Source organism: Dama dama, chromosome 7 (genome assembly GCF_033118175.1).
Source record: "Dama dama isolate Ldn47 chromosome 7, ASM3311817v1, whole genome shotgun sequence".
Taxonomy (NCBI): domain Eukaryota; kingdom Metazoa; phylum Chordata; class Mammalia; order Artiodactyla; family Cervidae; genus Dama; species Dama dama.
Genome location: NC_083687.1, coordinates 49,905,500 through 49,930,840, shown reverse-complemented (window position 1 = coordinate 49,930,840; position 25,341 = coordinate 49,905,500). Strand labels below are relative to the sequence as shown.

The 25,341-nt window shown below is 49.1% G+C and overlaps 1 long non-coding RNA gene across 1 annotated transcript; it reads left to right on the top strand.

Annotated features, from left to right (window-relative positions):
• The first annotated feature begins 9,577 nt into the window (after positions 1-9,577).
• Positions 9,578-20,408, top strand: LOC133059930 (uncharacterized). Its single transcript, XR_009693657.1, has 3 exons — positions 9,578-9,845; positions 15,159-15,234; positions 16,634-20,408. It is a non-coding gene; the product is annotated as an uncharacterized LOC133059930 (long non-coding RNA).
• The last annotated feature ends 4,933 nt before the right edge of the window (positions 20,409-25,341 follow it).

Sequence of the window (25,341 nt, the reverse complement as noted above, 5' to 3'; positions counted from 1 at the left end):
CACGGTGTAAATTATTGACAGTTTCCCCAGGAAGACTGAAAGTAGAATTACCCAAAACCAATGGAATTCTTTTGTTCCAAGACCAGCTCTAAAATCATGAACCTGGGGTGGAACTTCACGTGTGCTCTGCTCAGTCGTTCAGTCGTGTCCGACTCTTTGCGACCCCACAGACTGTAGCCTGCCAGGCTCCTCTGTCCATGGGATTCTCCAGGCAAGGATACTGGAGTGGGCTGCCATTCCCTTCTTCAGGGGATCTTCCCGACTCTGGGATCAAACCCAGGTCTCCTGCATTGCAGATGGCTTCTTTACCATCTAAGCCACCAGGGAAGCCCAGAACTTCACATATTCCCTGCTAGCTGTCTATACCCAAACACAGGGCAGCCCGAACCCAGCTAGTAAACACCCACTTCCAGAAGGCATGGGTGAGCCTTCCGTTGGCAGGAAATTCTGTTTCTTGGAAGAAGAAGAATCTTTGTTAGGGAAAGTTGTGGGTCTAAGGTGAGGTTCCCAGGGCTGGTCTGAGGTCATTGATGCCTTGGGAGCCCCATCTTGTTCCAAGACCACCCAAAGCCACGGAAGGACCCAGAAGCTTGAGGGTTTGCGAAGGCCCCAGCCATCTGCTTATAAACACTGACAGCATCTTTCTCATACCGCATCTGCCTTGGACAAAACTACAGTTTAAAAGTCATGATTGCACGTTTACAAGTACAAATATATATATATATATATATATATATACACACACATACTTACATATATATAGATACACATATACACATGTGTGCATGCATGCTCTCTCTCAATTGTGTCTGACTCTTTAAGACCCCATGGACTGTAACCCACCAATCTCCTCTGCCCATGGAATTCTCCAGGCAAGAATACTGGAGTGGGGTGCCATTCCCTTCTCCAGGGGATCTTCCCGACCCAGGGATCGAACCCAGGTCTCCTGCATCGCAGGCGGATTCTTTACCATCTGAGTTACCAGGGAGCTTGGCTCCCTCCAAACCTCCCAGCCTCTCTGTGCATGAAAACCACGGTCCGGGTCACTCTCACCCGCCCAGGGCCTCATATCGCACCGGTAGGCAGCTCACGCCGGCCCTGCCACATCCCGGGCACACATGCATCAAGAACTGACAGGCCCGAGGTTGGTGGGACTCCACGCCAACACAGGACAGAAAGATTCCTAGGTGCTCCTAGCCTTTGGAAGAAAGCTGGTCCTACATGGGGAGTTCTACTCCAACTCCTCGAGGGTGAAGCTTTCTCCCACATGGAGACATGTCTATATTCTCCCACTGATTTATTTTTGTTGTTCAGTCCTTCAGTCGTGTCCAACTCTTTGCCACCGCCTGGACTGCAGAAAGCCAGGCTTCCCTGTCCTTCATCAACTCCCGGAGTTTGCTCAAACCCATGTCTATTGAGTCGATGATGCCATCCAACTGTCTCATCCTCTGTTGCCGCCTTCTCCTCCTGCCTTCAATCTTTCCCAGCATCAGGGTCTTTTCCAATGAGTCGGCTCTTTGCATCAGGTGGCCAAAGTTTTGGAGCTTCAGCATCAGTCCTTCCAGTGAATATTCAGGATTGATTTCCTTTAGGATTGATGGGTTTGATCTCCTCGCAGTCCAAGGGACTTATTTATTCCATCACTATTTTCGTCAGTAAGAACTCAGGGATACTCATTTTCCACTTCGGGTTAGAAAATGAACTCAGGTTTGTTGCTCAAATTGTTCCCACTTCAGCCACTGGAGGCTCTCTGAGCTGTCCCCTGGGCCCCCTGACAAGGCCGAGGTGAGCACACCTTACTCTCTGGCACCGCGAGATGCTCCTGGCTCACTTCCTGCCCTGGCCTGAGTTCTCCAAGGAGCTCTGCCTCCTTTTACTGGAGGACGGAGGACCATGGTGAGAACTCAAGATCCAGCACGAGGTGTGCTGTTTGGTAGCCGGGTACCATTTTCTTTCTCCTCCTTTTTTTTTTAAAGGCCCTGTTAACTGACAGAGGGGCTTCAGATGGTAAAGAATCCACCTGCAATGCAGGAGACCTGGGTTCGATCCCTAGGTCAAGACGATCCCTTGGAGGAGGGCATGGCAACCCACTCCAGTATTCTTGCCTAGAGAATCCCCATGGACAGACGAGCCTGGCGGGCTACAGTCCATGGGGTCACAAAGAGTCAGACACGACTGAGCGATTAACACATTCACTTTCTTTAACTGACAGAAAGAAGAAATTTGTGGGTACAGAACCCTCATATATATAAATATTAATATCTAGAAATAGTGAAAATGAATATGTGTTCCACCCAGTCATCCCTTCTCACTCCCTGCTTCAACCACTGATGTGTTTACTGTCTCTATAATTTTGCTTTTTACAGACGTCATATAACTGGAATTGAACAGTATGTCATCTGTTCAAACCAGCTTCTTTAACTTAGCAATAGGTACATGTAGTTCTCCTGTCTTTTCACATCTGCTGTGTTGTTCAGTCAACTCCAGGGAAGAAAAGCGAGCACGAATCTGTCACTTCAGCTAATTTTGCTCCCAACCTGAGCCTGGCTCGCTCACCTCCTACATATCCGGATTCATGGCTCATCCAGGTCAGACCTTCATGGCCACGCCACATAAAAATGCAGCCCCCTACCTTCACTCTTTCCTGGCTTATTTTATCCAAACGCCTTGACTGCAGTATATTCATCTGTTTAGTGTGTGTCTCTATGAAGGCAGGGTTTTTTTTTCCTATTTAATTCTTTGGTCTTTTCTCAGCACCAGAAACAGTAACCAGCACACAGGAGCCCTCGGTCACTATTTGACGGACGGATAAACCAAAAGGACATCCTCTCCCCAAAAATATGTATGTACGTATGTGTGCCTGACCCCATGCCTGTATGCCCCTTGGCTTCACGGCAAATCAATGAATTAGGCTGGCAAGACGGAGTCAGGCGCTGTGAGGAAGTACCCCCTCAGCGCTCTCGCCAACTACAATCTCTTCTGCCATTTCTCTGCTAGAGATTAATTTAGCTGCTGTCTTTCCCCCTGTTGGAGTTTTTGTTTTCAGTTTCAAATGCTTCAGGGGGATACTTTAAAAATTTTTTTCTTGTTTTTTTCTTTTTTTTTTTTCTTCCTTTTTATTGAAGTATAGTTGATTTACAATATTCAGTTAGTTTCAGGTATACAAAGTGATTGTATGCGTGTGTGTGTGTGTGTGCGTGTGTGCGCGCGCACATATATGTATCCTTTTTCAGATTTTTTTCCATTAAGGTTATTGCAAATAACATGTTTTGTATGATTTATTTGTTTCTTTATTTACGGCTGTGCTGGGTCTTCATCGCTGCCTGTGGTCTTCAGTTGTGACGAGCAGGGGTTCCTCTCGAGTTGTGGCGCGTGGGCTTCTGGATGAACGGCTTCTCTTATTGTGGAGCTCAGGCCTCTGGGGCGCTGGGGCTTCAGCAGTTCCCTCTTGCGGGCGTCCTTGCTCCGTGGCCTGAGGGAACCTCCCAGACCAGGGGTCAAGCTAGTGTCTTCCACATTGCCAGCTGGACTCTTCACCAGTGGACCACCAAGGAAGCCCAAGGAACCTGTTTTTTAATTCCTGTATATTTAGTGTAATGAGTTAGGTCATTTAGAGACATGTTGAGGAAGAGCATTAACTGTCTTCCCCACTCCCCTGTGCCCGCCCCCCTTAGACCTGGAACACTGATGCTCCTGCCCCGAGCCCTCTGCTTTGAAGGCTGAGCCTTACCTGTGTGCCAAGCAGTCTCCAGGGCCAACAGAACATGTCTACCTGCAGTCTGGGACTCTCCTCCCAGCTGGTACTCCAGGTACCAAGGATGCTAGAATCGCCCACCCAAGCGGCCCGAGCCCTCTGTCTGAGCCAGCACTGGGCTCCTCCGGAGCTCACCCTCCCTGGCACATGGGCCCAGGGCAGTGCACTCACCTCAGGGGCATCTGTGGGGAGTGGGCAGGTCTTATTGGGGCACCGCGGGCTGGGGCGAAGAGCAGGGAACAGACAAGGCCAAGCATCCCTCTGTCCCTCCTGAGGCCACTTCCTCTCAACGGGAAGAGCAGGTCTGCCTCCCCTGCTGTGGACCCACCCCCTGGGTACCATTGTTGACAGTTCATGTGTAGCCCTCACACCTTTCTCCATGGGCTCATAAACACATAGAATATAAACGCACATGGAAGAGGTTTTCTTCCCCCTTCTCTATAGCTTTTTAATAAAAGTGGCATTCCAATACCTACTCTACATCACGGTCTTGCCTCCCTGCACTTACAGAACTAGCTCATTCTTTTTATTAGCTTCATGAGATGCCATAGAACCAATGTGTATTCCTTTATGGTGGGACAGTCAGTGTTTCCTTTTGTTTCCCCCCACCTCAAACGAAGCTGAAATAATCTTTATGCCTATAGTAGTACATCCAGTTGCTCTCACTTTGTAAACTACAGCTTGGACTCCTAGAAATATGATTAGTGATTCAATCAAAGCCTGTAAACATCATTTATTTTATAAATGTTTCTGAACGACTTTGGTAAATATTTATACCAATTCATATTTGCACTGGCAATGGATAAGATGCCAATTTCACCAGCACTCCCAGCACTGGATTTTATGGATTGTTTCAAATTTTGCAATTGGCTGGGAAAAGCTGACATCTGGTTTACTTCACTTCTGTTTCCCTGACCACGGTGAGACTCAGCTTCTTTTCAGATATGCTGGCCACTTGTGGTTCCTCTTCTGTGAGTTGCCTATTTATATCCGTTGCCCAATATTGGGATGTTTCAAACATTTGTCAAATAGTAAACTCCTGTGATTGCAGGCATGATCAAATTTTTCTCCTGTCATCTATCAATTTTGATTAAGGTATATTTTCCCATGCAGGTATCTCTCTTTTATTTTAGTTGAATATATACACATCTTTTTTTTTCTTTTTTAACGCTATCTAGGTTTCCTATCTTACTTGTAAAAAACCCTTACCTGTTCTCCTAAATTTGTGATATATTTAATGCCATGCCCTCCCATCTTCACTTCTAGTGAAACCAATGCAGAAAACAAGGTGTTCTGAGAAAGGAGACAGTCCCTGAATTCTGGGCCTGAGGTCTTTTCTTCTGCTTCTCTTCAACATTACCATTTAAAATTGCTTGTCTCCCAAGAACCTCATCTTAAAAGGTTAGCAACCCTGCAGAAAAGTTAACACCTCAAGTCCTTTTCAGCAAGTCAGGCAGAATTCACCAGAGTTTCTCAAGGACAGACTTCTTAGGAGAGATAAAAAGCCAGAAACGGAGAGGAGAAGCCGGGTGGGGGGTGGTGATTGCTTCATTCACTCATAATTTCATTCACAACTGTTTCATTCATTCATTCACTCATACTTTGACCCAAACAGCAGAAACAGATTGAAGGCTTCCTGTCCATAAGACACAGTGGGAAGCCTAGGAAGACTCGAGACTCAAGGGACTGCATGACCTCTGTCCCTAGGGGTTTATCACTGTAAAAGAGACAGGAAACCCACACAGAAACACTCCAGGACAAGACATTGTATCCATGTTCTGGACACAAGGTAGAGAAGGAAGGCGGTCATGTCTCCTGGGCAAGCAGAGAAGACTACAAAGAGGAAATTTAAGATGACTTTTTAATAATGGTTTGAACTGTACCTGTAGATGATGAGGACTCTCAGAAGAAAATGGCATAAGCAAAGGAAAAGAGGAAAGGAATAGAGCATTTTTAGGTAAGAGACTAAGCCTGTCTGAAGGATAGAAAACACCCAGAGAGGGACAGTAAGAGATGACCTGGAACGTCCCCTGAGTCTCTACCTCAGGAGGCTAAGAGGTCTGGGCTCCACCCCGCAGGCTGCGGGCACAGGTGCAGACTCCCAGAGACTGACCTACTTCAGCTGCCTGCGAGAGCTGGCCCGGCCAAGAACAGGGGTGCCTAAGGGATACCCAATGCCATTCAATCTTCCAAATCTCCTGGGGTCATCCTGAAAAATGACCAGATTTGTCACAGGCATTGGGTCCCACACCAAACGTATAGAATCTAAATCCCACAGGGATTTTAGTGATACACCAGTGGGAAATGTCTACTTCTGCCTAAAGCTGCCCCCAAAGAAAGTACGATCACATTTGTAGGATTCCTTGGAAATTATCTTCCACCACTTCGTCTTGTCTGTGAAAACGGAGCTAGTGAGTAGCAGAGACCTGCAACTTGGGCTGCCCCGTGTCTCTTTCCCCTGGTCTCCATCCCCAGGCCCCCTATAGACAGATACCCCAGTGACCCATTCTCAGCCCATGGCTTTGGGTAGAGGTGACCGACTGAACGGAACTGAACTGGTTATACTTGCAATACTCTGGCCACCTGAAGAATCCACTCACTGGAAAAGACCCTGATGCTGGGAAAGACTGAAGCAGGGAGGAGAAGGGGACGACAGAGGATGAGATGGTTGGATGGCATCACTGATACAATGGACATGAGCTTGAGCAAGCTCCAGGAGCTGGTGATGCACAGGGAAGCCTGGCGGGCAGCAGTCCATGGGGTCGCAAAGAGTCGGATATGACTGAGCGACTGAACTGAACTGAACTGGCTCTGGAGTGGATCTTGTGACCTGGGTCTAAGCCAATCAGCATTGTATACACCCCCGGCCATATGATTGGTTCAGGGACAGTCTCTCGGCCCAATCAGAGGCCATGAGATGCAGCGAGAGGTTGTCTGGATGTCCTCCCCCGCCCCGCCCACCGCCCTCCCTCCCCCCGCCCCAACCGAACCTAGCAGCCCCTCCAGGCCCCTGAGCAACGTATAGGAGGGTGACTTGGAAAGAAGGGACTGTGACAGGGCCCAGGGTCTATCATCCGAGGCTTGCATAAAGCCTCGTCTGAAGCCGCACCCCATGTACTCTGGACTGCTTGGTTACACCAGCCAGCAGATTCCCAGTTTTGCTTACGTCTATGTAGATCCTTTCTTGTAACTGAAAGAAAGATCGCTGAGAGGAAGTACAAAGTCCTTCAAGTTCAGGGAAAGTGAGCATCTTTCCTTAGCGGTCTTCTAAGGAAGATATCCTCCTGAGACAGACGCAGACCACTGGCAACTTGAGTTCCTTTGGAAAATTCTTACAGAAGCTTCTAGAAACAGCAAAGAAAATGGTTTCTGTGTGAGGCCAAAGAACCGCTCTGCTGATGGTGTAATGATTCCATCTCCCTGCCTGCTTGTGTGCGTGGTGACTTGACGGTGTTAAATGACACAGTTGTAAAAATCTTTATGTTATCTGAGCATAAAGAGTTTTGCACAAATCAGGGGAGGATTGTGCTGGGTTGGGAGCTGCAGAGTCAGCTCCTCAGTGGTCCCTCATACGGGAAGGTCCCTGGGTCTGTCAGTGAGTCTGACTGCTTACATGAACATCTGTCAGACAAAGAATCTGCTAACAGAATGGAAATGTGTTGATTTTTCCCCTTGAGACCTTGAGAAGCAGCAAGGCTAGAAAAACCTTTTTAAATTTCCATGTCATAGGTGAGGACAAGACGAAGGAAGAAAGAGGAAAAAATGAGAGAGAGAGGAGGACTCAGGCATAAGAGCCTGGGGAATCATTTTCTGTGTTCTAATTTCAGAAAGCCCCCTTCCTCTCTCTGTAGACCACCCTCAAGGAAAGTTCACCTGACGTGTAGGTGCAGATAAACATTCTATTCCATGGAAAAGTCTTCTATTAAAATTACTTTCCCATTGTGTTATAATTTTAGGGTTAAGAAGGTTGATGTTTTATTATCCTAAAAAAGTCACCTGCCCCAACTTGATGCTTGCTGATCAATGACCTAAGACAAACCCATGTTGTATGACTGTCTGGACTCTAAAGAATATTTTTAAATTCCTTAAAGTAGTGTCTGTACTCTAAGAAAATTACCCAGGCTACAGTTCAATAGTGAATTTCCCTTGAAGTTATTTGTAATGAGGCATTAATATTTGTTGACATCCTGAAGGACTTCTTTAAAGGCTAGGAAGCATCTGGGGTTCAATCAATGACACCCTAACAAACCTTGGAGACTTAGGATCATCTTTTCAGCCTGTTGAATGTTTCAAAAGCCTCTACCTCTTCCAAGGGACCAGGGGAGAAAAGAATTGACACCAGGATCAGAATCTAATGAGAGAGTCTACAAACTCCAAACCCAATCATTTGTGCATCGACTCATTCATTCAGCAGAGACCCCGTTCCTCCTGCACGCCAGCTGCGGTCTAGGCACTGGAGATAAAGCAGTGAACAGTCCACTAAGTGTCTGCCTCCAAGGAACTTCCAAATCCTAGAGGAGACTGATAGAAACAAGCGACAAATACGTATGCAATGTAACAAGAATAGCACATCATTTTGTGTGCATGCAAGCTCAGTCACTCAGTCATGTCCAACCCTTTGCGACCCCATGGACTGTAGGCTCCTCTGTTCATAGGATTCTCCAGGCAAGAATACTGGAGTGGGTTGCCATTTCCTCCTCCAGGGGATTTTCTTGACCCAAGGATCAAACCTGCATCTCCTGCACTGGCAAGCAAATTCTTTACCACTGAGTCACCTGGGAAGCCCCAGCGTATCATTTTAGGCAATGATAAGATACTCTACTAAGATAGATAAACAACATGGACCTACTATATAGCACAGGGAACTATACTGAACACTTTGTAATAACCTATATGGGAAAGAATCTGAAGAAAAAAAAAGAGTATATATGTTGGTTTGGCCAAAAAGTTTGTTTGGCTTTAAATAAAAAATAAAAGACATTTTTATGTTCAAGGACTTTATTGACCATCAAAGTCACTAACTGAAAGAATTTTTTGGCCAACCCTAGATATAGATACAGATTTGAATTACTTTGCTGTACGCCCAAAACTAACACATTGTAAATCAACTATATTTCATTTTAAACACATAAAAAAATAATAAATGCCATTAAGAAAACTACAGCAGAGTGGGAGACGGAGGATGACAGAGTCGAGCGGGGTTAGATGCAAGGAGGGTCCAGGGGATGAGAAGGAAGGAGCCAGCGCCGCGTCTGGGGAGAGCTTTCCGGGAGGAGGAAGGGGAAGAGCAAAGGTTCCCTGAGTGCGAATACAGACCCTGAGAGACCTGGAAAGGAGTGTGGTTCTTTTCTAAACATGACCAGAAGCCTCTAGATGGTTTTGAGCAGAGAAGTAAAGGCGCGTGTGTTCTTAAACGTTCTCTGGGGTGGGGCGGGGATGCTGTGAGGACCTGAGGGTAAAGGGTAAGAGCGGAAGCAAGGAAACCAACGGGGAGCCTTTGGGTGACGGCGCCCGGGGCTGGCGGTGCTGGCGGCGGTCCTTGTTCTCCGCTGCGTCCCCAGACCCCAGGAAGGGCGGTCACTCAGGCACTTGGTTCAACAGCGGTCCAGGGGGTGAATTACACCCTGGCCTAGAGGGCAGCTTATCGCCTCCCAGGTAAGGCCAACGTGTGAATACGTTGGCTAGGGAACACAGAATGGGGGCGCCAAGGGGAACGTTCGCTGGAGAGTTGGGGGGCGGCGGGTGGAGCCCCAGAGGGCAGCAGGCAGGGCGGCGGGAGCGGGCAGAGAGCTCCGCCCGGCTGCCGCGGGAGGGCGGGCCGAGAGAGCGCGAGGCCAAGTTTGCATCCTGAGAGCTGGTCCGCCCCGCCCCGCTCCTCCCGGTTCACTGCTGGATCCAACGCCCTCCCCTGCAGGGTCTGCTAAACCCTCCCGGGCCTCGGGCGGGGTGCCCTCAGAAAGCCCCCCTCCGGGCCCCTCCGTGCCAGCCGCGCTGGGGGCAGGGGTGTGCCCGCAGCTCCCGCCCCGGCCGGCCTGGCGGGAGCGCTGAGTCAGCAGTCCTTTCCCAGCACCCGCGCGGCTTCCTCCCACAGGTGAGCCGGGGAGGCGGGATCACACGCAGGCTTCTCCCGGGGTCGCCTGTCCGCGCACATCGCCGGGGCCCAGGCCCAGCCGGCCCGATGGCCAAGGTCCAGGGTGGGGTTCGAGGTTGGCCTCTGTCACGGGCTTTCGGGCACCTGGGAGGCTTCCCTGGGTGCCCCTTTGAGGCGCACTGCTCTATAGGAACCCAGGACGAGGCTGGCAGGGGAGAGATAATAAATATAGCCAGGGCTTACCGAGTGCCAGGCTCCGGGCTCAGGGCATTATGTGAATAATCTCTTTTAATCCTCACCCAGCCCTCTGAGCTGGCACCATTATTCTGCCTATTTAACAGCTGAGGTTGGGAAACAGTGGGTAACTCGCCCAAGGTCTCATGGCTTAGGAGTGGGACCTGCCTCACTCCAGTGCCCAAACTAGGAAGAGAAATCTCAAGGGAATAAAGGCTGCTAGGCCGACAGCTAGAGAAAAGGTCAAGAACACAAAAGACACCTGCGTGTCCCAGTGCTCCACCACACCACACAGAGGGTGTGCATGCAGCTGTAACTGGCCCCCACAGAACAGTCTCCAACAAAGCCACAACTTCTGAACCAATCAGGATTAAAAATAGAAAGAAAAGAAGTTAACACGCATTCCCCCTCGGCTCTACACTGATTACAGAGCCCCAGAAAATTTTTATATTTAAGATTACAATTCCCCCAGAAAATAAAATTTCTCTTTTATTTCTGGCGTATTCCCACCCCATCACACCCCTAGACTCTGTGCTGTTCTCAAAATATACACTAATTTGCCTAAGGGCTTCCCTGGTGGCTGAGTGGTAGCGAATCCGTCTACCAATGCAGGAGACACAGGTTCGATCCCTGGATTGAGAAGATCCCCTGGAGGAGGAAATGGCAACCCCCTCCAGTATTCTTGCCTGGGAAATCCCGTGGACAGAGGAGCCTGGTGGGCTCCATACAGTCCATGGGTCACAAGAGTCAGACCTGACTTAGGGCTAGACGACAACAACAAATTTGTCTAAATCCTTTGTCTTTTTTACTTATGGAGTATTATGGACAGGCAGCTAAAATGAGTTCACTCGGATCACTGCATGACTATGCAGGCTCAGATGGTAAAGCGTCTGTCTGCAATGATGGAGACCTGAGTTCGATCCCTGGGTCAGGACAATCCCCTGGAGAAGGAAATGGCAATCCACTCCAGTACTCTTGCCTGGAAAATCCCATGGACAGAGGAGCCTGGTAGGCTACAGTTCACGGGGTCGCAAAGAGTCGGACACAACTGAGCAACTTTACCTTACGCACGCCAAGCAAGAGATGCTGAGATGAGATTGGGAAGCTGTGGAAAGATTGGGTGTGAACAGCGTTTCAATGTGTGGCGGGAAACCTGGGTATTGTGCACATTGAAAAATGAAATTATGGAATGAAACAAAAAGGAAAATACTGTATTTATAACCAGTGCCACTCAAGGAAGAGCAACAATCTGGCTTAAATCCTTCGCAAAAGTCAGCAATGGGGGAGATACTGACCCCCAACTCTTTCTCTTCCAGAGGGAGAGCCCCTTACACATGGCCCAGGGGTAAAGCTTAGAGATTCCCATTCGTGGTGCTTTCTCGCTCGTTTCTGTAGATTTCACATCAGACCCCCTGCCTCTTGCCGCTCAGTAATCCCGTGTCTGGAATCACAGCTGAAATGAGAGCTGGGAGAGAACTTATATTTTTCCCCTCGCTTGCCCTGACTCAGCTTAAGAATCCCCCAGACACCCATAAACATGATCCTGTGCGCTTCTGATCATCACTCCTTGCACGAGTACCCTGAGGGGGGAGTTTACACACGCACTCTGGGCCGGAGAGATGGCTGGGAACCGACAGGCGTCTCAGTTCGGTCCCCGCAGGAGGCCAGAGGTCTCCGGCTGCCATGGGGCACATTCCCTGTGTGTGTCTCAGTTTTCCTTTCTTAACACGTTTCCTAAACCAGTGACTCTCCTGCACAAAGGAGTTCAGGGACGTGATGTTCGGGGAATTCTATTTTCTTATGAAGTCTGAATAAAAATGCTCTTCTCTGGGACTTCACTGGGGGTCCAGTGGCTAAGACTCTGCCCTTCAGAGGACCCGGGTGGTCAGGGAACTAGATCCTGAGTGCCCCAGCTAAGTGTTTTCATGCTGCAACTAAGACCTGGTGCAGCCACACAAATAAACAAATAAATTTTTAAAAAATACATTTCTTTAAAAACAAATTTTCTCCTCCACCCTCCTGTCCCGGGGCTCAGAGGCCATGCAGCCCCCAGGACTCCCAGCTGCTCAGGCAGCACTTACCCCCACTGGGCTTGTTCTCTGCAGTTCCTCTAAGTGGCAGAAGGACCCAAAACACAGTCTCTGCTTTCAGTGGAGGCCCTCACTGCACACACTCATGGTCCTGTGTTCACTCTGGAATCGGCCCCACGGTGACAGCGCCCTCCACCTCAGCTCCTTCCGTAAACACCTGCTGGCAACTTAAGTTTTACCTCTGGGGGCAAAAAAATCCCACCTTTCCAACGAAGAGCCTCAGATTGACAAACTCAAGTCTCCCTTGTACATAGAAAATTGTATCTACACCAACTATATAAAAGTTTATATCCTCAATCTTCCCCAGAAAGTTGGATGTAGAAAAGAGCTCTGAGGGGCTGACCCAGGCCTAAAATAGAATACAGATCAGGTATGTGGTTTGAATATTTCTAGAGACCACATTAAAGGAAAAGTGAGTGATAGTCGCTCAGTCGTGTCCAACTCTTTGTGACCCCATAGCCTGCCAGGCTCCTCTTTCCATGGGATTTGTCAGGCAAGAATAGTGGAGTGGGTTGACATTTCCTTCTCCAGTTAAAAGAAAAGGAAACAGGTGAAATCCATTTTAGTAATATATTCAGCCCAATGGGACCAAAATATTTCCCTTTGAGTATATACTCAATACCTAAAATGATTGATGAGACATTCCGCAGGCTTTGCCCGTGCGGGAGCCCCAGGCCCCGGTGTGTCTGTTACAAGGACGTCTCACCTTGGACATGGTCAGGTCCCCGGAACCACCTGCGGCCAGTGACTGCCAAATTGGACAGAGCAGGTCTCACCAAGTCTGGAAGGATCTGCGAGTTGCCTGCTATCTGGCTGTTCTTTCAGCTTTATCTTCCTTGAAGACAGGCCACTGGTTTTATAGCTCTCTGGATACCTGACCTAATAGGCACTCAATACAATGAGTGAATAAATTTCTAATTTACTTTCATGGCCCTTAAATCACCCCTTCTAAAAATATCATTTAAACATTAAAGCCTGCCAAGGGTAACATGTAATTTTTTTGAAATCCAAAAATAAGTGCCTTTTTTTTTTTTTTTTAACATGCTGAGGAAGGCATACGGGTTTAATTTGGCAGAAATTCCCGGATAACCTCGGTGCCAGGGGAGCTCCCCAAAAGCCAACACTATAAACTCCGACCCTGACTGTGAGATGTGGATGTGTCCTGGGTGGCGGAGGCAAACCCCCCGCGCCGAGGCCCTAGGGCACCAGGCACTAAACCCGCCGGCTCCTCCCGAGGGGCTGGGAGCGGCCGGGGAGACTCCTCCCAGCCCTTGCGCGCTGCTTTGGGGCGCCCGCCTGAGCCGAGCAGAAGGGCCCATCCAGGGATGTTTTCCCAGCTCCAGGCCCTGCTGTTTACGTGCTCGGCTGCAGTGTTGCTTCTCTGGGCGGTGCTGTGCTGGGGAGGGCTCCGGATTCCTCCTCCCTCCCCTCCTCCCTTCCTCCCTCCTTTCCTCCTTCCCTCCTTCCCTTTCATGTGATGGCATCTGGATCCTTCCTAAAGGCTGAGCTGGGTGTGGCCCCACCTGACCCTTTCCTCCCTCGGTTCTGACTCACACTCCTGACCTCGTACTTTGAACTCAGGCTGGGTTATCTGCTGCCTGAGCCACTATAAGCGATCTGAAGCCCCTCTCGTCAGGACAGCCCGGCCACCTCTCTCAAGCCAGCCCTTAGGAGTGCAGGCTTTCACGGTCCCGCCAGCCATCCAGACACGACATAGGGTGAACGCAGAAGCCCAGAAGCTTGGTCGCTCATTCCGAAGCCCTCACGGAGCTTCCACTGCAGAAAGGATCGTGGGAAGGTCACAAGCCCTGAAAGAGGCAGCAAGATAGATGCCAAGTTGGGGGGGAAACTGTCGCCGACCTCCGCCCTCCAGGTCTGAAAGCAGGGAGCATGGGGACGTTTGAGGCCATTCACTCATTCATTCCGGAGTGATGTGCCGGACACAAACTGTGGGCTCGACGTAAAGAAGAAAACAGACACAGGAGGTTAGATGTGAGATTACGAACGTGGCAGACTTTTTTTTTTAATGGAGCAAGACGTAACCAGGAGTGCTAGAATGGCTATTACCCGAAGGACATTATAACACGTGTTGGTGAGGATGTGGGAAAACAGCAGCCTTCATGCGTTGCTGGTGGGAAAGTAAAATGGTGCAGGTGTCTGCTCCTCAAAGATACAACAATCCTGCTACTGCGTATGCCCAAAATAAATGATAACACATATCCACACAAAAAGTACCTGCAAATATTCACAGAACTTTATGCATAATGGCCAAAAAAGGAAACAATCAAGTGGGTTCACTGGTGAATGGATAGATAAAATGTGCTATATCCATATAGCACAGTAGTTGGCAAAACAGAAAAAAGAAAAAGGAAGGAAGTACTATACTCAGTACAACATGGATGAACCTTGGAAGCACAGTTAGATGAGAGAAACCGGTCACACATATTATGATTCCATTTGGAGGAAATGGCCAGAACAGGCAGATCTATAGAAACAGAAAGTTAATAGTGGCTGCTGGGGGAAGAGGGGTTGGGCATGACTGGTAAGGGGAGCAGGGTTTCTTTTCAGGGGGATGCAAATGTTCTAAAGTTAATGGTGGTGACGGTTTCACAACTGGTGAGTGCAGTAAAAACCATGGAACTGCACGCTTTGAAATGACAAAAACGTGTGCTTTGAGAATTGTGTCTTAATGAGTCTGCCCAGCCCCGTCCTCAGCATCCTCATGAAAAGCGGGCTTGTCACCCAGGGACACACGGGGCTCCCGCTGGCAGAGGAGCCGAGCAAAGCAACTGGGACGTCCGCGTGTGACCTGTGGGGGCAGTGAACTTGGGTCACCAGGCAGCTGACGTTAGGGACATGTGTAAAACGTGAAGTGTTCAGCCCAGGGTCTGGCACTCAGGAAGGACTCGAGAAACAGTAAGTCTCATTAAGCGTCTCCGTAATACCTTATTCTACGTCATCCTTAATGGTGTTCCTCCCATCTTTCTAGCTCCCTTTGACCATAACGCGTGCACACGGACCCTCACACTATGGGGATCATGGATAGCCTCGTAGCTCTATTTATGGTACGAAAAAAAATTGTGTCTTGTTAGAGGAGTTTTGAAACCACCAGGAAACACCTGGGGAGGGAGGCAGGGAGACAGGCAGAAATGACAATACCCCTTCCCCACCCCACCCCCAGCAGAAATGACACTAGCCCCACAGCGGGGTTTGGTGTTTGCAGCTGGGCGGTTCTTTGCTCTGGGGCTCCGCTGTGCCTTGAAGGCTCTGGGCAGCAGCCCTGGTCTCTGCCCGTTAGAGACAACACCTAAAAGCTGACTCTCCTTTCACGAAGACCGACCGATGTCCAAGGGCTGGTTTCACAGAAAGCAACAGTGATACTTAACAAGCATTTCTTAAAGACTCGAACAGATGCTGGGATATGGAGGACAAACCAGGGGAGTTCAGTACATCAGTAATACAGCTGATGTGATAAAACAAGGGTCTAAGGGGGGAATATAAATTAGAGTAGAATAAGGTGCTCAAATGTAGATTTATTTGGAAGCAGGGGCTTATGAATATAATATGCAAATTTGTGCCACATATATGCAAATGTACGCCCCCAGGATATGCAGATTTGTCTTCTAGGCCGAGACCTCTGGACACAAGTATACGTGTACGTGTACACACACGTATTTTCTGTTTTAACCAGGCTGCGATTTTGTCGTATGTCCAGGTTTCCCATACGTGACCTCGTCAGCTCGTCCTTTAGAGACAGCTAAAGACAGTGAGGGTACCTGCAAGACGCAGCATCTGAAGGCAGTGATGGGGGGTATGAGTGACCGGAAGACCCCACACTGAGGTCTAGAAATGCTGGACAGCCCTGGTGGGGAAGCCTCTAAAGTCAGAGATGAAGAGAAAGCAAGGTCGCAGAAGCAGCCCTGTGCACGGGCCTTCCCTGGAGGCAGATAGAGGGCTTCTCTCTGTCCAGGCCTGTTTGTGTGCTGTTCTGTTTGGGCTTCCCCGCTGGCTCAGCAGGTAAAGCATCCGCCTGCAGTGGGGGAGACACAGGGGACATGAGTTTGATCCCTGGGTCGGGAAGATCCCCTGGAGAAAGGCACCACAACCCACTCCAGTATCCTTGCCTGGAGAATCCCAGGGACAGAGGAACCTGGCAGGCTACAGTCCATGGGGTCGCAAAGAATCAGACATGACTGAGCGACTAAGCATGCTGTTTGCAGGAGAGAGAGGGATGAGATAAGGGTTCCAAGTCCCTTGGCCTCTAATAGTAGCTGAAGCCTCTGGATCAATCTGGTTTCACTGGTCGGTTAATGAGCCCAGGACTGGTGTACACCCTGCTGGGTACAGAGGGTGGAGCAGGGCAACTCAGAAGGGGCGCGGGGCGATGGTTTAAGGGTGGGGCAGAGGTGGGGGGGGAACATTTCTGTTTCCAGTTAACACTTGGGGTCTACTGTGTCATTACAGAAAAGAAATGCAAACTCAAAACCGCCTCAGGTAATTATGAGTGGGAATACGTAAGAGGATACGACGCCGCTTGTCCTCTGGGGAGCGCCCTGCTCTATTTCTGCTCGCGACGTGGTGTAAGTACAGCCCAAACCAAGCCCTAGTACTTGATGGGAAAACGGGATGGGGGAGAAAACTGTTGTTCATCTCTAAAACCCACCCTGGTGCACATGCAAAAGCGAGAGACCCAACTCAAAATCATCTCTCATCACGGAGATGGAAGAATGGTTTCCAGACGGCATTTGAGATGCACAGCTTATCTTTGCATCAAGGAGCAGGCCTGCTCCAACCACACCCAAATGAACCACGGACCCACAGATCTATGCCTGGGCAGGTTTGGCTTTTACGATTTGCCTGGGACGTTCCTGGACCTGTCGCTGTGGTTTCTGGGCTTTCCCCGGGCTAGGCCTTGAGATTACGCTGATCAACTTGGAACCAGGCAATGCTTCAGGCGCATGACAACTTCTAACCCCTTTCTGCCTCATCGTGCTTTCCCCAGGCTGGCCAGGTGGAACACGAAATTATATCAAAACATCATGGTGGCATCTTCAAAGTGTTCCGTTTTCCTCTTCCTCTGTGACCCTGGATCTGCAGAAAACCCTGAGTTGTGTAATTTAAACTAAGTAGGGCTGGGCATTTCAAAGAGGTTGAGCATGGAGAGAATGTAAAGATTTGGCTGCAAGGAACAGAAAGTTCAAAATGCCAGTGGCTCCAACAAATGAGAGCATACAGATCTCTCCCATTAAACCCCGATGGCGGGACAGCCTGCCACTCACAGACAGCCTTGACATAGCTGCCAGGAGCTCGAGATCTTTCATCTAGCAGCAAGCTTCCCCATCCCCAGCACGTGGCCTCCAAACTTGTCCAGGATAGCTGCTTGGATTCTAGACATCACATCCGCTTTCTAGGCAACAAGTATGATAGGTGGTGGTGTTTTGTTTTTTGTTCCAATGCCTCTTTTGAAAAAAAAAATTTATTTATAGAGGATGAGATGGTTGGATGGCATCACCGACTCAATGGACGTGAGTTTTGGTAAGCTCCGGGGGTTGGAGATGGACAGGGAGGCCTGGCGTGCTGCAGTCCATGGGGTCGCAAAGAGTCGGACTGAGCGACTGAACTGAACTGAACTGAGTGGCTCTGCTGGGTCTTTGCTGCGGTGCACGGGCTGTTCGTTGCTGCACTCAGGCATTCTTGAGTTGCACAGAGCAAGGGCTACTCTCTCGGTGAGGTGTGCAGGCTTCTCCTGTTGTGGAGTATGGGCTCTAGGCAGGTGGGTTTCAGGAGTTGTGGTTCATGGGCTTGGTGGCCCCATGGCATGTGGGATCTTAGTTCCTGGACCAGGGATCAAACCTGTGTCTCCAAAATGGGCAGGTGGATTCCTGACCACTGGACCACCAGGGAAGATGGTTCTTGGTAATGGTCCCCAGTGAGCCACTCCCCTGTGTCTGCACAATATCAAGGACACTGCCTCTCCTTCCATCAAGACGTGGGGTCTGTTTCTTCACCCTTGAATCCAGATTGACCAATTCAATTTGGCGGAAGTGACGTGTGCACACCAGAGACCAGGCCTTAAACCATCTTGACGCTTCCTCTGTATCCTTCTTGAGACCCCGATATCCATTTTGTGATAAAGTCCACCTAGCCTGAGGGAGAGCAAGGCACCTTAAGGAGAAGAACCGGGGAGCCTCAGCAACCAGACATGACCACAAGGCCATCTCAAGTCCTACAGCCCAGCTGGGACATCAGGCCAGACCAGCATAAGAAAGCTATCAGATTGCCAACCCAGAGAATCACAAACAATAATAAACTGTGGTGGTTTAGCCACTAACTCAGAGTGGATTGGTCCACAACAAGGGAAAACAGTAAGCAGGAGAAGCAGAAATAAGAAGCACGTGCAGTGCCATCTCTGATGGAACTTTCCATAAGCTTCCAGGCAGCCCTGCTGTTTATGTCTTTTTGGCCACCATCAGCTGCAAGGGAGGTCGCACGAACTAAGTCATTTTAGTCATGTCCGACTCTTTGTGACCTATGGATTTAGCCCCCCAGGCTCCTCTGTCCATGGGATTCTCCAGGCAAGAATACTAGAGTGGGTAGCCATTCCCTTCTCCAGGGGATCTTCCTGACCCAGGGATCGAACCTGTGTCTCTCACGTCTCCTGCGTTGGCAGGTGTGTTCTCCACCACCAGTGCCACCTGGGAAGCAAGGGAGGTCAGGGAGTGTGGTCTTTCTGGGGGCAGCTGGGGGCCCAGCTATCAGCAGGGGGATGGGTGACTGGGAAAGAGCTGATATCAGGGTAAACAGCCAGCGCTCTGAGACCAAGGAAAGATTAGGAAACCAAATGCACAGCCCACCCCGTGACTCTCACAGGTGTTCAAAAGTTAGAAAGGTAACTCACATTTATTTTCCTTTTAAACTTAAATTCTCCCCAGCTCAGAAGAAGAGAAGGGAAATGGGAACACCTGCCAAAATACACCAGATCTGCAAGACATAGACGGCCTTTAGGGACTCGCCTGGTGGTCCCGTGGATAAGAGCCACCTTCTAATGCAGGGGACATGGGGTCGATCCCTGATGGGAGAACTAAGATCCCACATGAAAAGGGGCAGCTAAGCCCGCCCCACAGCTAGAGAAACCCACACACTGCAACAAAAACCCAGCACGGCCAAAAACGAAGTCTTAGTAATTAAAAAAAAAAAAAATAGGTCTTTAGACTCTACAGCCTGAGGATTGGAAGATGGAGGAGCCCGAATCGCCCTGTAAAGGTTAAGGTTGCTACCGATGGCAGCAGCTGTTCCAGGTCCATGAAGGAACTCGGACGGGCACGCATGTTACACGTAAGAAATGTCCCTTGTACTCCAGGCCCTTAGACCCGGAAACAGGTCAACATGTGATGTTACTGGAATCTTTCTCTGGTGTTTTAAAGCTTGGATGGATTCTCAGATGTCTTTGGGACTGAATTTCATTTCACAAGATGCATGAGTGAGCTGAAGAATTCTAAGGGTGTCCTTGAGCCCTAAGCTCCCGTGACACAGAGGAGTCCGTGTGCTCTGTTTGTGTAGGTTGGCCATCTGCCCCGCACTGTCCTGGGCCCTTGGTGGGGAAATAGTTTTAAAAAAGAGAGAGGGAGACACACATCTGTCCTCAGAATACTTATGACCAACTTAGAAGAGCAATTTCTGGGACTTCCCTGGTGGTCCAGTGGCTAAGACTCTGCCCTCCCAGTGCAGGGGCCTGGGTTCCATCACTGGCTGGGGAACTGGATCCCACATGCCCCAGCTAAAGACCCCACGTGCCTTAACTAAGACCTAGTGCAGTCAAATAAATACATTTTAAAAAAAAGACAAGTGATTTCTGTGGTCTCTCAGCACCAAACCCCGAAGAAGGTCCTCAGGTGCCAGAGCTGTCCCCAGTTCTCCTGTACGTGATGGGAGGGCCTCTCCTTACAAGAAATGTCTGCCTCTGCACAGGCCTTGCTCACTCTAAAAGCTGGTAGAACCCCTGGCGTACTCGGCACCCCAGCCTCGGGGGACGTGGGGGCCTTCCAGGAGGTACCGCTTGTACGCTCTTCAGAGAACCAAGGACCAGATTCTCGCCTTCCATGTGTGCACTTACCTAAAGTGGTTGGAGTGAGAAGGTGCCGGAGTTTGCGAAAGCTCTTCCCAGACTTTATATTTTTTAAAAACAGGTGTACCCCTCAGCTCTTGTACATCTTCCCCAGGCTCACTATCCTGTGATGGGCCAGGGCAGCGAACCAGAGGCGGGGGGCGGGGAGGGGGCGGGGCTCCTCTGATGAATGGTAAAGGCCCTGCGGACTCACAGCACTTTTGAGATTTCCCTGGTTTGTACACTTGCTTGTTTGTTAAGGGAAACCGCGTTATTCAAACTGGGAATTTGACCTGTGTGGTGGTTGTTGTGTCCAGCTCTTTGAGACCCCATAGACCGTATAAGCCCACTAGGCTCCTCTGGCCATGGGGTTTTCCAGGCAAGAATACTGGAATGGGTAGCCATTCCCTTCTCCAAGGGATCTTCCAGACCCAGAGATCACGCCTGCATCTCCTGCATCGGGAGGCAGATTCTTTAACACTGACACCACGGAATGGTGTCACCATCCTGCCCTGTGGTAGGATGTCTGACATCAGCGGGGGATTGGAATCAGAGCAACTCTTCATCAACAGTCACCTCCTCCGCTTTCTCACCTTTGTCAAAGAAAGAGAGCAGGAAGAAGAGGGCTGGGGAGACAGAGAAAAGTCATCATTCTTAGGGTGGTCCTACAGAAGCAAGTCAAGTAGTACCTCTAAGAATTTTTGATGCTAAAACATATTTTCTTGCTTACCTTTTTAAATATAAGGAATTCTTTGCCGCTGTTCCTAAAATTCATCCCTAGGAGGTGTCATTAGCTGAGAAGAAACTCACATTCAAATAGCTAAAGCCACGTAGCTCTTGGAGTTTTATAATCTTAGTCATAACCTGGTCATTTTAACTGCAACTGGAATTACATTTAGATATTAAATTTTAGAAACTTAAACAATTTCTCAAATTTTTAATTGCTGTCCTATATATTAGCAATAAACAAGTGAAATTTGAAATTAAAAACACAATGCCAGGGACTTCCATGGTGGCCCAGTGGTTAAGATTTCACCTTCCGAGGCAGGGGTTGCAGGTTCAATCCCTGGTAGAGAAACTAGGATCCCACATGCCTCGTTGGCCAAAGGGCCAAAAGCCCATACAGAAGCAATGTTGTAACAGAGTCAATAAAGACTTCTAAAGAACACCATCTTTATTAGTACCCCAAAATGAAATACTTAGTATAAACCCAACAAAATCCCATCCTTGTGACGTGACTTTGTGAATCTATTTCCCCACCCCTGAGCCTGGACTGGCCTTATAGCTTTCTTTGGCCAATGGAATGTGACAGGAGTGATAAGGAGTCGGTTTTGAAGCTGGGCACGAGAGGCTGTTTTTGGTCACACCCACTCTCTTGGGACTGTGCCCAGTGGCCCCAGGAAGAAGCCCAGGTGAGTCCCCTGCAGAGCGAGACAGCAGGCCTCCCTGCTGACAGGTGCTGCCCGCAGACGTCTGCACCAGCCCTGCCGGTCCTTCTGGACCCAAAGAACCACTAGACTGGACCTCCCTAGTGGCCAGTGGAGAAGAACCTGCCTGCCCATGCAGCCGGGGACACAGGTTTGGGCCCTGGTCCGGGAAGGTTCCACGTGACATGGAGCAACCAAGCCCGTGCACCTAGAGCCCGTGCTCTGCAAGAAGAGAAGCCACCGCGGTGAAAAGTAGCCCCTGCTCCCCGCAGCTAGAGAAAGCTCACACGTGGCAACAAAGCTGTGTCCTCGACTCAGCACAGCCAAGGGAAAAATGAACCACTCGGTCAACACACAGATTCCTGAGCTAATAGGATACATACGAGGGGCTGGGATAGTTTGTGGGGCAGTGTTCTTGAGGCAAGAGAAAACTCACTCAAGTAGCTCCTACTTAACAGGTGAAACGTGCTGTGTCCATTGTGTATTTCATGCAGCTCTCTGTACATACGTGTAAGACTAAGCTTATGTACACCCTTGGGTGTGCATGCAAACCGATTTACATTCATGGGCAACTTTACTCAGAGCGGGGGTTTGCTATATAAATGTATAATTTCTCTGTGGCCAGTCAGCCGCCGTTTTCTGTTTTCCTTGAAGGGAGATGGAATGACTCCCGGTCTGGGAAATTGAAGAGCATGGGCCCCCTGATGAGAGGCAGAGAAGGTTATGGAAAGAGAAGGGGGTTTTCCTTCAGAAAACGCTAGGACACCTGAGAGGGAGACATCTCAGATGATCCATCCATAACACCACTCAGCAAACGCTAGTCTGCGTGTGGCTGTGGTGGTGAGCAAGGCTGACCACGTCCCCACTGCTCAGGAGCTAGGATTCCAATCTGTGCGTGTTTGTCATTCAGTCGTGTCCGCCTCTCTGTGACCCCGTGGACTGTAGCCCGCCAGGCTCCCCCTTCCATGGGATCCCCCAGGCAAGAATACTGGAGTGGGCTGCCATGTCCTCCTCCAGGGGATCTTCCCGACCCAGGGATCGAACTTGCATCTCCTGCATTGCAGGCAGACTCTTTACCGTCTGAGCCACCAGGGAAGGTGTCTAGAAATCACAGCGACAGACCAGCAGTTCTAGAATGGTCAGGGGGGCTCCAGAAGGAGGTTACGGGGGCTCTGTTCTCTGACTGTTCCTGCCTCACATGCTGGGCCCCTGCACACACTGTTCTCTCAGCCCAGCATGTCATTCCCTTTTCTTATTACATTTCTTTTCGGCTCCTGGAGGAGATAACACATGTGCATGGTTAGAAAAATAACATGGTAAAGAATGATTGGGAAGACTGGGTCCCGTGCTGGCCTGGTCCTCTGCCTTCCTGCCCCCCCTCCACCGCCTACTGGGGGGGTTCATTTCTATCAGTTCCTCACTTATGTTGCCAGTCTTTCCGCAAACACAAGGAAATAAGGACAAACAGGCCATCCCCCAACCTTCCTCGCACAAGATGTAGACCACTATATATACTCACTGGTCCTTGCTTTTTTTCTTTGCTTAACAGTATCTTCTGGAAAGCTTGTTCTGTCAGAGTGCTGGTGGATGGCAACCCCTTCTTTTTACAGCAGTATAGTACTCTACCATGGGGATGTCTGTGGACCACCCAGCCCTCTATAGACGTGGATTCCAGACTTCCGCTATTACAAACGATGCTGCCGTGAATAACCATGTCCGCACATCCTTCCACACAGGTGCAGACGCCTCTGGGCGAGAAATTCCCAGAAGTGCTGCCCCACCTTTTCTTCCTGGCAAATTCTTACTCACCTTCTGACACCCACGACCCAGGGAGCCAGACATAAGAAGAGGCATGTCCAGAGAGCTGCAGGGAGCGTGCCTGCCTTCACCACAAAGCTGGGAGTCGCCGCTTAGGGCATGCACCCCTCCCTCCTTATTTGCCTCTAAATTCCCATGAGTAGATACATCAATAGATGATATTCAGACACATGTTTCTTAGGAAACTCAGGAAGACAACTCCTAGAAGAGAAGTGTATTCTTTCTCCAGGTACCAATTCCTACTCACCACTACAAAATCTGTATCTGTACAGCCTAAACATTGGCAACCAGAAGAGGGAAGGGACTCAGAACACACACACAGCAAACCCCAACGATCCACTCTTCTAGAAACAATTTTCAATCTCATGCCTTAACACAGATTGTCTTAAGAAAAAAATCTTGAATAGGTATGCATAATCTGCATTTTGACTGTTCTTAAATTGTTTCTTTTTGTCTTTCAGGAACATTAATGGAAGTTATCAAATGAGCAAGCAAATAAGGGAAAACATACCTAGTACAATTCAATAGTTGTCTCAGCATATAGAAAAGCAAAGTATGAGCAAAAAATGTGCAGACTATGTCTATTGATAATAATAGGCAGCATGTATCAAAGATTTACTATGATTGTAAATGTATTCAATCAGTTAATCCTCTTCAAAAGCAAAAACTTCACAGTTGTTACTTTTAGTATTCCTAGTTTATACATCTAGAAACTGAGGCACAGAAAAGTTAAGAAATTTGTACAAGGCAGCTGGAATTTAAAGCAAAGTAATCCAACTAAAGAGTCCATGTCCTTCACGTTTGTTCTTTACATAAATAAAGACTAAAGGTGACAATTCGGGGTGGCAGTAATGGAATGCAAGTTTCTTATCAAAACAGAGCTTCTACCTCATGGCCCCAAATCGCCACTGAGCTCCAGCCCCCACACCCACATTCTAGTTTACATAAAGGAGGACGGGGAAAAAAGAGTATATCTCCTCACTTTACTACTGTAAGACTTCCCAGAATTTGAATGTGATACTTCCTCTTTTAAAAATCTATTGGCCACAATCCACAATTTCGCTCCCTGGCCATACCTAGTTCCAAGAAAGGTTGGTGAAAGTAGCCTTTGTTCTGGAAGGGCATGCGGGAAATACTGGGGTTTATTATGAAGGGAGTCATGAAAATGGATATTGAGGAATAACTGGCAGATTCTACCACACACAGTAAAAGAGAAGCATAAGCATGTGGGTTCTTAGGGATCAAGTAAAAGTGCTTATCTGCTGGGTAAGCTTTCCCCCACCCCCAGTCCCCACGCACCTCATAAAAAGAGGTCTGGGCCAGCACACCCGATGTTTGGACACCTGGTGTTTCCTGATCGGCACACCTGATGTTTCCGTCTGTTGCACTGATGTCCACTGGGCCTTGTTTCAGCACCTTAAGGTCATTCAGAATAACTAAACCTGAGCTCTTTTCCCCTAATAATTCAGATATTCGAAGCCACCAAGTGCCCACAGCCAGACTCCTGTCCTCCCAGCACCCACTGTGTTTTGCATCACCTCCCAGTGTGTTACCCAGGATGGGACTTGAAGTCCTAGGAGTGGCCTTACCCAGTCAGAAGAAGATGACCACGCTCAGAAAATAGGCATCTATTAGTACATGTCTCCAACAGCTTCCCAGATTGCTTTAGGATTTTTGACAATTACTTTACACTTTAACTCAGATTAAAGCTTCCCTGGTGGCTCAGACGGTAAAGAGCCGTTGCATTGCTCCCGCCTGCAATGCGGGAGACCTGGGCTCCATCCTGGGTTGGGAAGATCCCCTGGTGAAGGGAATGACAACTC